This window comes from Lagopus muta, chromosome 15 (genome assembly GCF_023343835.1).
Source record: "Lagopus muta isolate bLagMut1 chromosome 15, bLagMut1 primary, whole genome shotgun sequence".
In the NCBI taxonomy this organism is placed as follows: domain Eukaryota; kingdom Metazoa; phylum Chordata; class Aves; order Galliformes; family Phasianidae; genus Lagopus; species Lagopus muta.
Window position 1 is genome coordinate 5,096,446 of NC_064447.1, and position 17,878 is coordinate 5,114,323.

Consider the following 17,878-nt stretch of genomic DNA (forward strand, 5'->3'; position numbering starts at 1 on the left):
GCCCAAAGGCAAGGAGAAATTGTTTGGGACACATTGTTGCTTTGATGCATTCTGCTGAGTGTCTGTGCACCTATTCACAGAATTAAGTAATTTTGTTTAGATTATTAAGTGATTACTCTGTGCTCCGAACGATAGTTAAACTCGCTTATTTCCCGTGTTGGCAGTGAAATATCCCTCCGTTGGATTTGTCACTTGCTTTTCTCATTCCAAAAAGATGGGTTACGCAGTTATCCTGACACGTTGGAATACTGACAAGCAATGTCAAATCTCATGATAGCATATAATGACTCTCATTTTCAAACAAGAAAGAGAAATGGGTGTTATTGCAAAATGTTGTTAGATTTTGTATTAAATCTTGCATAGTAACAGTATAATTATAATGTGTCATCTCTGGCTCAGTAATTTGACAATTCAGTTCTTTGGGAGGGGGGGCAGATGGCCTATAACATACCATATTTTTATAATTAGTTTATTCTCTGCAAACTCGGTATGTAATTATTCCCTCATTCATTACTGGTTTCTTTGAAATCTTCTTTTCAAGAACTAATAAATCCTCCAACACAAGTGAAGCTTAAATCTCTCTTTGTACTGTTCTCGATCACCTCTAAGGAATTTACATTTTTAATACTAAACACCCTGGTTATTTCACACTCCAGATTACTTATAAAGATGTCCTCAGCATCACCCTCTGTATAACACTTGGCTGCCTTCCTTTTTTGCCCCTCTTTCTTTCAAAAAAATAATGAACTTATTTCGGAGAAGCATGCAATATTAAGATGAGATTTTAGTGCCAGGATGGCGAGATGCATACACCAGCAGAATATGAAATGCAAAGAGATGTAGGGATATGTCATATATGTGCTACATTCCAGTGTATGATGTGTGAGAGCTGCAGTTCACTGTGCCATTGCAGGAGGCATCTGTGTAAATAAGAGCGCTCATGTGAATTTTTTTGTTCACATTTGAATCCCTGCTGTAGTACTTAGTTGTGCTATAAATTGTCTTAAATAGTGACATAATCTTCTGACAATAAAGTTTCTTTCCAAATCCAGAGCCTCCTATGTAGTTGCAGGTGCTTCAGACTATCACAGCCATTCATTTGAGCGCAGCTTAAAGCTCTGCTGTGAGCTTTGCTCCCCAAGAACCTCCCTTTATTGTGGTGCTTATCTGAGTACTGCCTGGGGCCTGGTGCTGCTGCTCCAAAGTGGTTCCTGTACCGAAAGGACAGACTTGCCTTCAGCCTGCCCTTAAATAAATTGACTCTATGCTTAAAGAAAAAGCACAAACAAACACAGTGCAGCAGAATTCTGGCTTTTTCAGTCTGCCGTTCTTTCAGTTAAGGTTGTCTTCTGGTTGTTTTCAGAACAACACTGTAATTTTAGATGTAAACCATATCATGAGGCTGAGATTTTCAAAGCAGCTTAAAGGATTTAGAGACATTTTCCATTCAAATTCAGAATCTTTCTTTCAAAATCCCTTGAAGAAGTATGGCTGTGTTTTTGGTAGCTGTTGTTTAAGCATCACTTCACTTCAGTTGCTTAGAAATTCTTTGTGCTGTTGTTTAATGTTTCCCAAAGGTGGGGGTAGGAGAACAAGTGGGGAAAAAGATTGCATTTGCTGTCTGTAGCATCTCACTGACCTAAAAGGGCTCTAAAACTCTCCCAGCCCTACGCAAAGCTGACTTCAGTTGTACTCTCTCATCAAAGCACAAGGGGAAATGAAAAAGTTCCCAAGATTTAAGGTGGCAACTTTGTCTCCTACTGACTAATTTAGTTACTGTCATTATCGTCTGTTTTTCTGCCTTTTTCTTAATCCTTTTCCTGTCTGAAACAGGGTACTAATTCACGCCACACTGTGCTACACGGCGCTCCTGGCTGCATCGCACCTGTTGATGTTTATGTGCCAAGGTACATCACGCCAACTGCAATGGCAAGGAAGGTACAGCTGCAATTGAGCCTGCAAACAGGACAGCTGCATCTCAGGGAGCGCTGCTCTCCAGCACCAGGCCAGGAACCCGCTTCAACCGCTGGAGCAAAAGTAGAGGTGTGTATGAGCACTTTGCATCTAAAAGAGTTACCAGGGGAAAAACAAAAAGTGATGGTTCATGTTGTGCAAAATTAGGAAGACTCAAATGCTTCTTCCAGAGCACCTCCATCCAAAGTCCTCCAGCGATATGTGCTTCCCTTTTTTTATATATACAAGGAGTCCCTGCAGCAGCCTGCAGTCTTGGTTTATCTGGGCAGCCAGTGTTCTGCAGGAGTGGCAGAGTAAGCTCCTTACAGAGACAAGCTTTCAGATCCTGTAGGATCTCAAATAACTCTTCAGAAGCTGCTGTTCTCACTCATTGCTTCTGGTAAAGCAGATAAGAAAGGCATCCAGTGAAATGATCAGGTAGCATGTTTGAAACAAGGGAACCTGTTTTAAATAGACCTAAATGAGATGAGAGCCTAGATAATGAAGTCTTTGCTGCTTACCTTTTGCTGAATTGGAAGTCCCCTACATTAACAGGAGCTCAGGGAACAGCTTCCCTGCCTGTGACATCCCAGACATTCATCTGAGGTTTTTTGGAGCATTGGTACTGAACCTCTACAGCAAGCTCAGACAGTCAGCTCCAGCCAGGAGTTTTCTCCCATAGGTAATTTCAAGCACTCCTGCTGCAGTCTAAGATGGCGTACCTTTCTGTTTGGTGTCCTGATTAGTGAATATCTATCTATCTGGCTGTAACTGTATCCAGAAGCTCTAAGAAGAAGCTGTATTTTTATTATGAACCCGTTGTAAATGATGTGTCATGCAGTAGTTTTCCCCTTAGCAAGGTCCCTTTTCTCATTGAAGACACCTGTGGTTGCAAATCTAATAGAATCTAACAGAACTTGATCCGATAGCCACACTGCTCTCAAATATAGATTGGGTGTGTCAGTAGGTTCAGAAGATACTAGGAAGATATGGGATATAGGAAGATATGGGATATAGGAAGATATGGGAACATGCTCAGGATAAAAAGCCAGAATAAAACTAGAACTTCTTTCTTTTCTCTTTTCATTTTCCTCAGTTTCAGAATTGTTCTACACATCAAATCCTTGCCTCCCCAGACAAGGTTTGGTGATGTCTCACATGCAGTAGTAGTCTAAGCGTTTGGAACAGCACACCATTATAGTTGCAGGGAAAAATGTACCAGCCTTGACCCTTCTTGAATTCTGTACTCAATTATTTATTGGTAAAATCCCCTTGGCAGTTAATTTTTTTCAGTGTGTGGCTTCAACAGTGTAGTGAAACTTAGTGTCAGGTATTGGGAATACACTTTCTCTCTTTCTGAACTGCACATAGGAAAAGGGTTCTTTTATATATTTTTTTCTTCCACGGTGCCAAAGCTTTCTAAAAAGCTGCCAAGCCCATTACCCATGTTTGTTTTAAAAACAACAGTCAAAAAACACAGTCAGCTCCCTAAGTTCTTTTCAAATTAATTGTATTACTGGAAAGTTAACATTTCAAGTCTCTTCCAGTATTTTCAGGAAGGAAAAGCTAGAAATCAAGGATTGTTCCCTGTGCATTTGAACAGTTGCTACTAACTGTGATCACCAACGAGACGGTGGATCAGTGAAATTTATTTCAGCAAATATCTTACAAAATACCACTTATTAAGTGGAATTTGTATATTCCAATATTTAAAAATGGAGCTTATAAGCTGGAGGGAAATAAACTTTTTGTATGGGTAGGTAGTGATAGGATGGGGGAATGGTTTTAAACTAAAAGAGGGGAAAATTAGATTGGATGTTTAGGGGAACGTTTTCACAGAGAGAATGGTGAGGTGTTGACACAGGCTGCCCAGAGAAGCTGTGGATGCCAAATCCTCGGAGGTGTTCAAGGCCAGGTTGAATGCAGCCCTGTGCTACCTGGTCTGATTCGTGATTTAGTTATTGGCACCCCTGCCTGCAGCAGGGGGCTGGGGACTTGGTAATCTTTGAGGTCTCTTCCAAACCAAGCCATTCTGTGATTCTACAGTTCTATTATTCTGTCTGCTCACAGTTCAGTAAGTCAAGTTTTCTCTCCCTTTTTTGGTCCTTTGCCTAAAAGGACAAAGTGATCTGAAGTGAAGTGAGCTCTGCTAGCAGGTCTCACCTGCATGGAGCAAAGAGGCAAGATCACTTCCCTCAACTTGCTGGCCACATTTCTTTTCATTCAGTCTAGGATACAGTTGGCTTTCTGGGCTACAAGATCAAACTTCTGGCTCATGTCCAGCTTATTATCCCACAGTACCCCCAAGTCCTGTTTGGCAGGGCTGTGATCTGTCCTTACATTCCCCAGCTTAGCAATCTACTCATAGCAGAGTTTACCATGATCCAGGTGGAAGACCTTGAACCTGGATTTACTGAACCTCATGCAGTTCACCTGGACCCACTGAGCCTGATGCAGTATGAGCCTGCCTAGGTGTCTCTGAATAGCATCCCATCTCTCAGTCATGTGAACTGCACCACACAGCTTGGTGCCATCTGCACACCTGCTGAGAGTGCACTCGATCCCACTGTTGATATTACTGACAAAGATGTTAAAGGGAACCAGTTCCAGTACTGACTCAATGGTGAGGGACACCACTTGTCACCAATGTTCATCCAGATGTTGAGCCACTGACCACCACTCTCTGGGTACGATCTTGCAACTAGTTCCTCATTCACTGAACATTCTACCCATTAAATCCATATTTTTCCAGTTTGGAGAGAAGGATGTTATGGGGGCCTGTGTCAAAGGCCTTACTGAAGTCCAGATAGATGACATCAGTGGTTCTTCCTTTGTCTACTTATACAGGTATGCCATCAAAAAAAGCAACAAGGTTGGTCTGGCAGGACCTGACCTTGGTGAAGCCATGCTGGTTATCCCACATCAGCTCCCTCTCTCCCATATTCCCTAGCATAGCTTCCAGGAGGATCTTCTCCATGATATTCCCCCAGCTTCTCCAGTTCCCACGTTAGTAAACAGAGGTAGGTGCCACTGGCCAATTATTTGCACTGTTCAGAGAAAACTGGGGAAGTCATCTTTGAAAGCACACACATTTTGCTTCCTGTCACCAGAAAGGTTTCTTTCTTTAGTCTCTGAAAGCTTTGGTGAGCCAAGTCTTTTGCATGGGAAAATAGATTACAAACATGCCATCAGGTACACTTTGCACTGATAGACAGATGGAGACAGTAGTGTATCTGTCTGCTAGAGGGAATTGTCAGAGGGGCACAACTCATCACACTGGTTCTTAGAGGGCTTAATTTGCTGCCGGTAAATAATCTATTTTTTATTACCTCACATCCCCAGATTGTCAACATTCTCAGCTTTTTGCCACAGCTAATTAGACAGGCAAAAGCCTCATAGCCTGAAGAACGAGTCTGAGCTAAGCACCTGCCAAAATATCTGACTTTTTTTTAAGAACTGGAATGTCAAAGAGTGAAGGAGCTGCAGATCACATTTAAACGCTTTGAGCATCAATAAGATTATTAGACCCATGAGGCAAATGTTCAGGATTTCTCTTAGACTTACCACTGAGAGAAGGCAAGATAAAGCTCTGATAGATAAAAACTACTGTGCAACAGTACCAAAGCTAATTATTCTGCTGAACTCTTGGAGAAATCTTGTAGGGATGTGTTGACATCATGCTCTATGTGGCCTGCTTTCCTGAACAGAAGCGAATTTAATTGCATATTTGAATGGAGTCTCTTTGTGTAAGGTACAGCTTTCAGAAAGGAATTTGTCTCAACCGAAACAAATGATGACTTTGCTGTTAGCCAGGCATGGCAGATTTGGCTGGGGATGAGGAGGGAGTTGTTGTTCTGTTTTCATGGTGGTTTCTGTTTGTTTTCCCCATCCGTTATTTTTAAAAGTCCTGTTCTCAAACAATGAATGTAGGAGTTTCTCAAAAGATCTGAAGGCATAAGGTACTGAACGATACCCCTTCATCTGGCATGTCACGATGAAGATATGCAAGAAAATGGTGGCAAAGGTGTCCTGCAGACCGAGCATATCCTCAAGGGACAGGCTACCAGTGTAAACACTCCTAGTTCTCTCTGCCTTGCTTTCCTTAAGATTCTTTGAGATCAGGGGAAGTTATAGTGTGTCTGTGTATCTATAACAGTTATGAGTTATACAGTGCTCAGACATCTGGAGGAAGAGATGATGAGAGATTCTGGAGAGTAAAACTGGTGGCCAGCTTCTCCAGAGCTGTGTGGTAATTCAGCTTAGTGGGACTGTCACTGTTTAAATCAAGTGTTGTAATTAAGCTATCAAACTCCCTTTGATTTTCTGTGATATGAGCCCTAGCACCTATTTGTGCCTTTGGAAGTCATCCCAGAAATTGCTGACTTGTGATTTCTCATCAGGGATCCTGCTCTTTCAGTTGAAGTGAATAACCTGTTTTCTCCTCACATTAACTTTAATGCTATAACTTTGGTGGGTTTCATGTTTCTGAGATTGCAGAGGTGGAGATGGAATAGAGCCCAAGGAAGGGGAGTCACTATACATCATCTGCCCACACTGAAGTACAAGCGTTCACCAGCTAATGTCATATATTGCTCAGTTACTTTAGTGTTGTTGGAAAAAAAATCTAGGATTGAAAATAGCAAGGCTAAAAAATTGTCAGACTGTGTGGTTTCTTTTCCTGACTGCATACAAGGTGATAAATATCTCTTAATTCTATTTATAGCCATAGTCTTGTTTTATATTGATTTACTATTATTAAAAAAATAATAATAATAATTCAAGTAATTTAGGGATATGAGAGAATCCATACCACTCTTTCAATTGTTTTCTTAGCAGTGAAATTTAAGGTAACTCTGGTACTGTCTTCAACAGAGAAAATATTCTCTCTACTATGTAACTTCGATAATATTTATCTACAGAGATTTCATAAGTTCTGAAGTTAGCAGCTGTTTCAGAAATTGATTAAACCTCCTCTCTTGTTCCAGAATTAGAGTTCATATAACAGAGTGATCAGCTGGGTCAGTTTTCTGGTCTAGCTTCAAACCAGCCTTGCCATATTAAATAAATTTCTCTGAGCAAGCTGAGCTGCATGTCATTGGTGTTAGTGCCAACAAGGAAAAAAATATATGGCAGTGTGTACATGGGGATAGAAAGGGAAGGCATGATGGTAGCAGAGCAGTCAGTTCTTCTGTTTTCATTCTAATGTCTGGTCACAGCTTTCACTTGTTGACTGCACTGGCTTACAGTTAGAGTCAAGAGCAGCAGAAATTAAGGCAAGTGTCTGAGGGAAGGGTAGAGGTCTATCAGGTAAGCATTTGAGAAAGCACTACACCTGAATCAGAAATAAATGACTACTCGCAATAAGTCTTGCTGCAATCAAATCTGAAGACGTTCAAAGGCAAAAAACATAAGTTTTTAAGTGAAGGTGAATCATGTTCGTGGTTTTAGGACAGAGTGCATTAGGAAGAGAAAGAGTGGTGGGGTCAGGGCAAGGGGGAAGAATGCTTTAAAATATATATATCATTGCTTTCTGATATTGCTGAATGTTAGGATAAAATGTTGTTCTTGTGGAGATCTAAACAGAAGAGTGCTTTTTGGAATTCCAAGCTCAATCTCCAATGCAAGACTGCCATTCTGTTCACAGACAAGTAACTCATGCAGTTACTCCAGACTGTGCATATGGAAGGATTCTAGACTATGTATATATGTTTATGCCAGTGACATTTTATGTAAATCATACTCTTCAACAACTGCATCAGAGTTTTGCGCACAAGACGTAGTCTGGATACCAGCAGGCATTACAGGGTACCTAAACAGTCTGTTGCATAAATGGAGCGTGTTCCCCTCCAAAAGAGCTACAAAAGGCTCTAAACTTTAAGGCTCTCAGTGTCAGCCAGTTCCTCAAAGAAATGGACTTAGGAAGTGACTAAGAAGTCTTCAAGTCATTGCCAGCACAGAAGGCTATTCAGCCACTACAAGCGGAGCAACCAAGGGAGCGCTTCAGAGCTTCAGCTTAAAGCAGAGCAGTCAGTGAGAGGGTAATACGGTCCTACAGAAAAGGAATTGTGTAACACAAACCAGATCATTTGGAATGCTTTTCTCATACAGTTTTTAACAAAAGAAGAGATTTAAGAAGGGGATTACATTAGAACTATGTTAGAAATGAAAGACTGGAATTATTATCTTTTAATGCCTGTTGGAGCTGAACGCAACTTGCATTTTGGGCGAAATATGTTTTGTTAAAAGCAACAGCAAAAAAGTTTCAGCTTTTAACTAATAACAGGGACAGACAATTGAGATATTGCTGGTTTGCAGATTCTGCTACTTATATATGAATACTCTGCATGGCAATTCAGCCATTAATGCAGAGACAAGGGAAGGTGGAAATGGTTATAATGGAAACAACCCTATAAAACCTCCTCTCCTGTAGCAGTAGGGAGACAAATCAGTGACCTGGGTTCTGAAAGCTGGATGGAGAACTGCAGCATCTCTAACTTTTGGATAGTGTACACAGATCCTAACATTTGGTAGAGATGGATTTTTACCCCAAATTTTAAAAAACACCAAATATTTTCCTTTGGAAATTAAGCTGAAAGATGTTATGGCAGAATGATTCCTGATGTTTGTGGGAAGTCCCTGGCACCGTGCACGGTGTGTGCCCATGTCTGGTGCTTGAGGTGGGGCCCTGGGGCCTCTGTGAGCAGAGGTGGGGCTGCCCCAGCTTCAGGCACTGCCACGGCACAGCTGGGAGGTGATACCCAATGAATTCTTGTTGTTATTCCTTTCTAATTGAGGTATTTTGTAATATTTTGTCTCCTTGGCAGAAATGCCAGGCAGAAAGCAGTAGAGTTAGTTAGAAACCATGGTCTGGTTTTGCTGTTTGAAATTTATACTTCCTCTGAGGTGAAGATCTGTCATGAATATTCCCAAAGCAATGAAGGTAGGCGGTGGACAGACTGAACTGAAATTAGACATGGTATTACATGCCACAGCAAAAAAAGGAAATGAAAATTACAAAAACAAAAGGCATTGCGGCCACTCTCAGCAGGGCATTTTTCTTGCCTCCAGTGGTGAAGGTGTGGCTGATGGCTTTCTTCACTCAGGACAAGGTTTGCTTGAGGTTAGGATGGCAGTGCACCAGGCTCTGTATGTTGTGCACAGCAGTCAGCCTCTCCTCAGAGTACGGCCGTCTGCATGTACAGCTGTAGTGCATGTGGTGAGGTGGTCTTGCTCTCTGTTTTTTACAGCCTTCTATATAGGTAGATGGCTTTTCATCCCTGTCTTTTCCATAGACTGCTGTGCAAACTGGTCCATTTATTTCTTAACTAAGCCTTTTACATACCCAGCAAAAGTTTCTAGGACTGCCAGTGGCTCGTCGTGTCGCTGGCAGTGCCGCACAGTGTCCCAAGGATGCTCGCATTGTGGTGCTCTCAGGGCGCTTGGATAAAGAGCTCAGTCGTGGGGCTGTGTTCAGATTACATGCAGGGAGCCAAAGCAACAATTTATACAGAAGTCTCTGATGCACTTCCACGTTTCCTGGCAGTCAGGTTAAGCCATCTCAGAAATCCCAGCCTTGGCAGGGAAATGACTCCATTTTCTGGTTTCCGTAGCCTGGAAATGTGCTCTCTTTCTGCCAACACCAGAAAAAAATGCATCCATAATCCATTGTTCCCCTTTATGGGAGCTAAGCTTACTTTGATTTGCTTGAATTTAAATAAAGGTATTTGCACATCCCTGATGATTTTTTTCCACCTGTATTTTTCTCCGTAATAGACTGTCTCTATACTAGCAGTGACTGATCAATTGTTTGGGGGTTGTTTGTTTTCGAGGCAACGCGTGGGTGATTCTCAATTCTCTCTTGTGGCAGAGCATGCTGTTATCAATATGTTACTTTCTTTTCACTGGGAATGTAGCTTTCAGAAGGCACGTCAAATGAATGGGGTCTGTTTTAATTCTAGTGATGGTTCAGAAACATGTCTGGCAAACCACCTTCCAAATCCCCTTCCCCTTTGGAACTGGTCAGTATAAGAGCTGCACTTGCAAGATCTGAGTTTGTTTATCCTTTTCTAATTAACAGGAGTTAGTCTTTTCAAAGTATCCGCAACCAGTGAAAGCCAAGAGTCTGGGCTGAATGCTCTCTGCGGTCTCAAAAGAAATGCATTTGCTTTCCAAGGGGAATAGCAAGATTAGAAAGAGGCCTGACTTGGGCTGTCAGGTTTCTAAAGCAAAATCCATGCTGTACTGATGGGGCCAGGAAGGCACTGCTCGCATAAATGGGTGAGAGCTGCGTTTCCTCTCCTTTGAGCTTAGAAGCAGCAATGCTGATGACCTGAATAACTGAGCAGATAAAGGAGAGGGCTCAGTCCACACAGACATTATCATCATAGGTGCTGTAACCAGCCTGGTGCGGCAGCAGAGACACTGACATGGGACTGGAAAAGCAGCTCATCCTCCAACATCCCTTCAGTCCTGAGCCAGATGCAGCAAAAAGCTGCGTCCTGTCATGGACCAGAGGCGGGACACTCTCCATATCTCCTTTCCACCTTCCACATAAAGTTTATTTGCTTTATTTCGACAAGAGACAAAGTCTAGCTCACTCAGTACCCTTCCAACCACAATGGGGTTTCTGTCTCAGTTAGTGACTTTAGGCAGTGCTGAAGTTCAATGAGGAGGAGCAGGGACTCGGCTGGAAATGCCAGTGTGCCTGCCAAACTGTCACCCAAGGTGTTTTCAGATGAGGATGTCTGCAGAAATTACACTGAGGCTTGGCACCACCAGGCAGAGCTTCTCTCTTACATCTATTGCTGACTAATACAGACAGCATAGTCTGTCACCCCATTAAGAAGCAGCAATTGTACTGAAAAAAGGAATGAGATTCTGCAGGAGCAACTTTTATTAGCAAAAAGAAACATCTCGCACAGAGTCAGTCCAGTGCTGGCAAACTATTATTTTTATTTGTATTCCCCCACCCATTTCATTTTGAAATGGTGCTTTGCCTGCCAGAGGGTGCTGAAGACTCAGAGCCCATTGCCACAAAGGTGCCTGTCTCACTCCACAGGAGAGCATCACGGCCCACCCTCTGATGGGTCTGCCCACATTGCTGGTGCCCAGGGCTGCCCTGCATGTGGCACAGCTGGCGAGCAGAAGCCCTTCTGCCTGCTGTTGACACCTGCAGAGCAGTGGTGGCAGCCAGGGCCGGGTGCCCCCAGCTCCATCCATCCAAGACCCGAGGCTGGGAGCTCTAGGAGGCATTACTTGTGAGCATTGCTGAGCTCATGCTGTTGTTGGCCTGCTAAGACATGTCGTCTTGGAAAAGAGGTTTTGAATAAGAGGTGTTGTTGTTTACACCTGTGTGTAACGTTTTGTAGTAGTTTTGGTGGGGAGTTTGTTCTTGCTGTGTGTAAGAAGTGGGGGTTTTGCTCCCTCTACAAGCTCAACTTGGGATCTCATTGTCAAGCTGTGTTTTCTGAACAAGCAAAATCTTGAAGCAAAAAGATTTAGCACTTTTACAATGCAGACAGAAGGATTGCCATCTTAGTTGCTCATGCAGAGCAAAATCCCCCTTGTATGCATGGCCACCTCATTGGGGCTAACATAGCTGAGAAGAAATGAGCGTGAGCCTTTCCTACAGATAAAATTTCAAGGGCATTATTTCATCCAGTTCCAGCTTTATGTGTCTCTGCCAGTGAGATTTTCCACACTCCTCTTTGCAGATCATCCTACAAACTTCTAGCTTTTCTCTATGCAAGGTTTTCCCAATAGTCGCTTTTTTTTTCTTTTTTTTTTTCCCCCTTTTATCCTTTCATTCGTAGTTTCTGGATTCCCAGCTTTCCTCTGAGGAGTGATCTGGAGCAAAAAATATCTCTCACATCTTACAGCTGAGAAACCTTCTGGTAACCCATTGCTGTGCTGCTGCTCCGGAGGGCTTGGGGGAATCAGTGCAGGGATGGCTGTTCCCATTTGCTGAGGCTTTTGTAGGCAATGCGTTCCTCTACACGCTCTTTTTTACTGCCTCTTGCAGTTGGAGCTGGTTTTATTGTCAGATCCTAAAAAGCAGGGAAAAGTTGGTGATTTGGGGGGGGTTTCTTGCTTGTTTAGGTGATGTTTGAAGTCTGTTTGAATGCAGTGATTGGTAAGAATAGGATTACTGTAGATCAAATAAAACCTTACGGGGTTTGAAGAATTTTTTTCTTTATTCTTAAGAATATATTAGCCTTCAGTTCAGAAATAAATGACACGTTCCAGAAAGTCTGAATCTCTTGCTTGAGCCTCAAACGGATATAAATAAATGCACGCTCTGTTGCAGCATGTTGGAGGAGTTAGAGAGCTGGCTTCGGTTTGCTGACCCTGATGTCTGTTTCACTCTGTATGTAACTCAGCATCTCCTGGGCTGTGTTTCATTATTTCTCAGAATGTCAGTGTTTTTGAAAAATTAAATATCTCACTCGTATCCTTTATTTTAATTTCAGTAATATTAAGCCCACGGGATATTGAGCTATGTCATGGCCCCGTGCCCAGCATTGCAGGTATTTGCATGCTGCAAGGCATTACAGATTTCTGCCGATATCTGGCTAGCTTGCCGAGCAGTGTTGCTGTTCTTCCTCTGTCGGCAGAGCAGAATAAAAGTATCTTCCTCTATAATTGCAGGTACTTTTACTTAGACTTGAATTTCCTGCTCTTTGCTTTGCTTGTGCATTGCCATCAGCAGTGCTGGCACCAGTGGCATTAACTCCCATGGAATGTATTAACTAAAGGAAATACTCTGCTCCCAGATATCATTCATGCTCACAGTGGCTAGTGACTAAACTAAAGGAGCCTAACTATTACAGCATACTGAGAATTGATTATTTGGAAATCTTGTAAGCATATTTTAACTGGACTCTTAAAAATCTCTTAGCACTTCTGAGAAATGCTGGAAATTTTGCAGCCAGTTTTTCTGTAGAAATGAAGCTTATAGGATTACTTTATGGATTTTTCTCTCCCACTAGCAGTTTTTGGGCCTGCTGACAAACTTCAGCTGTGACAGCTAAAAGCCTTAGTACCTTTAATTCTGGGTGTTTGGTTTTATTGGGATTTTTTGTCATTATTTTTTGAGACACCAACAATAAGGAGCAGGACTTCTCTGTTTCTTCTGCTGATCAAACAGATCCTCTTCATTCTGGAGTGCCAGAGAAATTTGGATCCACACTGAGCTGATAAAAAGCACTCTTTGGCACAGCTCTCAGACATTGATCATACTCCTTCAAGCAGAGCTCTCCTTCCACCTCTTAGATCACTGCAGATGAATTTGTCTTTCAGAATTAATTTTAAAGCTGAACATTGTCTTTTTTAGAAGCTGAAGCAACATATCAGATTGGTCCATTCTTTCAAAAAATAGACATCCTCAGAGCTTTGGTTCAGCTTACTTAAGCCAAAGATGCCACTTTGGCACTAAAATATTATCAACACTCAAAAGGGAAAAATAACTTACTTAATAGATCTGTGCTAGTAAAAGAAATTCATGCTTGGGCATTTACAGGACTGTACTTCAAACTTTACACTTCTGGCAGCATTTTGTTTTTACTTTTAAATCCTCAGCAGTAACATTTGTGGCATTTGAAATGGTCCTGGAAGAACAGCCATCAGGAGGGAGAGCCCAGTCTGGTCAGTTCTGGTGCTCAGTTTGTAGGTGCTAAGTTAGCAAATGTGAATCCCATCCAAAATCACTGACACACAGAGCCCATGCTGCACATATATTGCCTTTTCTGCAAGAGGGGCGAAGGTGTATGAGGAACATCTGTCACTGTTAGCATAAAAATGTGATGATCTTAAAGTACAGGGTTTCTTTAACTAAGTTGCCTGTAATACAAAATCAAATATCGTAGAAGATAACTAGATATATTCCCTCTTTTGTTTTTCCTAAGGAATCTTTCTGCACTTTGTCTCTTTGTTTATGGCTGCATAAAATCAGCTGCTACCTTCATATATTCCTGAGACTCTTGCTTTCAACCAGATAAAAAAAAATTCCAAATCTTGAAACTGAAATTCTATTTAGCACCGATGCTGTTTGCATCCCAGCTAGAGCTGTGCTGTTCTTACTCTGCTGTCCAACACGAGTGAAGCTCTTGCTGCTACCAGCTACCAGCTGTGCTGAGAGTGAGATCCTTTAGAATTCAGACTTGAAATCATCTGAGGACAAGAACGTGTGAATTTGCTTCACTTTATGCATGATACCTGCAGTCAGCTGGTCTCGGAGGAGCTATAACTCATAGCTAAGTGTTTGCAGTGTTGTAATGCAAACACCAGGCACAGCTGTAGCAGCGTGGCCCCGTGCAGTGGGGCAGGCAAGGAGCTGTGCTGAGTGCACAGAGCTGGGCAAGCAGCAGTGATCCTGCTTAGCTGGAGCTGCCAACGAGGTCTCACAGCAGAGGAAGGCAAGGAACACCCTGCAAGCAAGAGTCCAGCAGTCAGAACATCCTATGGAGAGCAGGCTGCAAGGAGGTGCAGGGGAGGAGCGGCACCAGTCTGCCCAAGCTCCTTGGTCACACACAGCAGTGAACAAAGTGTGGAGGTTCAGTATTGCCAGGAGCTGTGCTGAGTGCACAGAGCTGGGCAAGCAGCAGTGATCCTGCTTAGCTGGAGCTGCCAACGAGGTCTCACAGCAGAGGAAGGCAAGGAACACCCTGCAAGCAAGAGTCCAGCAGTCAGAACATCCTATGGAGAGCAGGCTGCAAGGAGGTGCAGGGGAGGAGCGGCACCAGTCTGCCCAAGCTCCTTGGTCACACACAGCAGTGAACAAAGTGTGGAGGTTCAGTATTGCCAGGAGTTACTGTTTGCCTAGGTTCATGTTGGGGGCAGGCTGGGGATTTTTGAGCTTCAGAGGATTTAGTGATTTCTCAATCCAGCCAAGCTGTTTTCCTTATGAATGAGGCTTAGATGAGGAGATACTTCCTTGGGCCTACAAATGGCGATCCTGAAAGCTGCTGGGAAAATCCTTCCTGCAAAAAAGCTCATGAAGTTTGGGGTGTTTTAATTTTCAGTTGGTTGTGTTTTTTTAATATTGTTTTTGTTGTTGTTGTTGTTGGGAGAGGGGGTTTGTTTTTCTGTAAGGAACAACCTAAAAAAATGTGAGATTGCTCTCAAATCTGAAATCGTTTTTCTACATTTCTGTACCTCAACCTTTTTTTCCTCTTCTGGGAATCCTTAGAAGGACAATGAACACAGAGAATTGGTAGGCATGGGTAGTTGTTACAGGTGGCTGTATCTGAGAAATCTACTTAGTATCTACTAAGTACATCATGGGATGTACTTAGTAGACAAAGGTCAGAATTAACATTTAGGTATCTGAACACATAGTTTTAGAGGAAAAGGTATGTTAAATCCAAACCTCCATTAGCAAAGATCATAAAATTCAAATAAAACATTTTCATTCTGGGAAATAGGCTTTTCTCCCTGTTGTTGCAGGTTTGCATTCTTGTATCCCAATCTGTGTGAGGCAATCTCTCTGTTCCTGAAAAGACCAACCCCAGATGGGCATCCAGACATGCTTACTGAGTTGATTTTCAGACACTGGGTCTGAAGCTTTTTAACTGTGTGTGCAGACTCTGAATCCCTGAATCATTTGTGATTCACTTGAAATTAATTAATCTTGTCTCCTTCCATACTCTAATATTCTCGATAGCTTTAATTTCACCCCCTGCCCCCAAGTGAACATCAGTTATTTTGTATAGCAGGTAGTCACTCTGGCCTGTACTAAACAGAGTTTCAAAGCTTCATTTTGGTTGGGAAGCTGTCCCTGACCAGACCCCAGTGCTGCATCCAGCCCCCTCACAGGTACATTTACACCTGCCTGCCTGGTTTCCATTAAAGATGGGAATTCTTAGGTCTGGTTTCTTCGTGTGTTTTTTTTTGATGTTGATGTTATTCCAGTTCAGCTTTTCAGCACATCACAAACATATTTACAAATATCTTGAATTAGGTATTTCCCATGGGATACAGAATCTTTAGTTTAAAATCTAAGTATTTTCTTTTCTTACATCTTATTCTGGTACTATTTTTCCCCTTAAAGAGGGTGGCTGTAGAAGCTAATTTAACACAGCACCACGATACAGTCAGTGGATTGTGGGGAAAGGAAGGCAGGGGTTGCAGCGCTGGGGCAAATGAGAGTTGAGGCGCTGGAATACAATGAGACTTCTATTTTCCTCCGCGATAAACCATAAAGCTCAACAATGTGCAACCCGCCTGAAATGAATTACCGAGTGATTACGGGGAAGGGATCTGTGATTTGCAGGCGCCACCACCTGGGCACAGTGTCTGTTTGCAGCTGGAACGCAGGCAATTGCATAAGAGAACAACTTTTTCAAGCCCGAGCAAATCTGCAGATTTTTCCTACTAATAAAGTAGTGTTTTTCTCTGAATAAGTATGCATGTATGCTCCAGCCACCCTCCAACACGCATGCAGAGCCTGTGAGTGTTTGGGAGTTGTAGCTGCTAGGTAGTAAGGACGGATTAATTTCCTTTTTAAGATATAATTACATCTTAGTCTGCTGGGACCAAGCCCACTAAATCAAGATGCAGTTTCTAATCTATCAGCATGTTTGTTGCAAGTGTGCTGGTCTGCACCAGAGCCAGCTGACCTGGGAGATGTGACTCTTGGCTCAGGCAGCGTGGAAGCAAACACCCATGCGTGGCCAGAAGACTTCCCTGGACTGTCAGCTCATCTTCTGTTCTTTGGGGATCATGCTCATAATGTCAGTTAGAGGATGAAATAGGGTTGAGTGGAAATCCAGAGCATCACTGTGTGCTCAGGAGGGTTTCAGTCGTTTCTCTGATGGTAGGGAATGATGGCCATCTTTGTGTGGTCAGAAAATGACCCATTGGGCACTTGGGTGCAAAAAAAAAGCCTTTGCTTATGGAACCACTGCGCGTGCTCTCTCAGAGACTGAGGTAGAATTATGTAGCTGCAGGCACAACAGCTAGGGGAGGTTTCAGCGATTTCTTCCTTCTAAGATGAAAGTCTCTTCAAGAATGACCTGAAAGGACTCTTTTGGGTTTGTTTTCCTGAAACGTTCAGTGCTTTTGTGGGGATTCCCTTTGGCAGAGGAGCCCTGGGGCACTGGTGCTTCACAGGGATGTGGATGGATTGGTGAGAACAGTGGACACGTAGGTCTGAAAGGTAAAACCCAATCCTGAAGTCACTAGGACCTCCTAATCCCTCAGTTCTAATGTGGCATCCCTGCAGAGTAATCCAAATGAATCAAGTATCTATTGAAATATAAGAAAGGCATTGGATCTTTAAATGAGGCTCACCATGGAAAGAGCAGAATTGGGATGCTGGGACAAAGCAGATCACAGGCACATGTTGTTGCTGTTACTTCCCTCCTGCTTTCTTTTTGAAAATTCCTATCGGTCCCATGAGGAGCAGGAGAATAAACCTGTTGTCAGTTTTATTGCAGTGCTGGCTGCCTAAACTGATGTCTCACTGCAATGTGGTTATAAAAAGGAAAAAAAAAGAAAAACTGCCAAAAAGCCTTGCTGATGTAAATGATATTCCTGTTGGAAGACTCTCCAGGAAAGGGCCTCTAAAACAGGAGAAGCCTAATACATACAGCAGTATTTTCAAAACACTGACTTAAAAATTTAAGGCCCTCTGGCTTTTTGTTGTTTTTTTTTTAATGCTGTGAGCTCTAAGGAGAGCTGCCAGCTCCAAAAGGGATGGAAAGAACAGAACAACATACAGCAAAACAGAGTGGTCTGGTGTTGATGAGACAAATAATATTCCATATTTTGGAATACAGCCTGATGCTTACACTTCTACACTTCTACTGTAGCATCAAGAAATCACCATCACTGCCAGCCCCAGTTTTTAGCATCCAACATACAGTGCTCCTTTTCTTTTTGTTTCATTGAGGCAGGTGCTCTGGTTATGCAATTTCTTGTATCATTC

At 42.6% G+C, this 17,878-nt stretch overlaps 1 protein-coding gene across 2 annotated transcripts in view; it reads left to right on the top strand.

Annotated features, from left to right (window-relative positions):
* METTL22 (methyltransferase 22, Kin17 lysine) overlaps positions 1-17,878 on the top strand; it is a 207,405-nt gene that overhangs the window by 78,242 nt on the left and 111,285 nt on the right. For both annotated transcript variants that reach the window (XM_048962130.1, XM_048962132.1), the window contains one exon: positions 1,834-2,043. The gene's annotated coding sequence lies outside the window, so the exon portion shown is untranslated. The remainder of the gene's footprint in view (positions 1-1,833; positions 2,044-17,878) is intronic.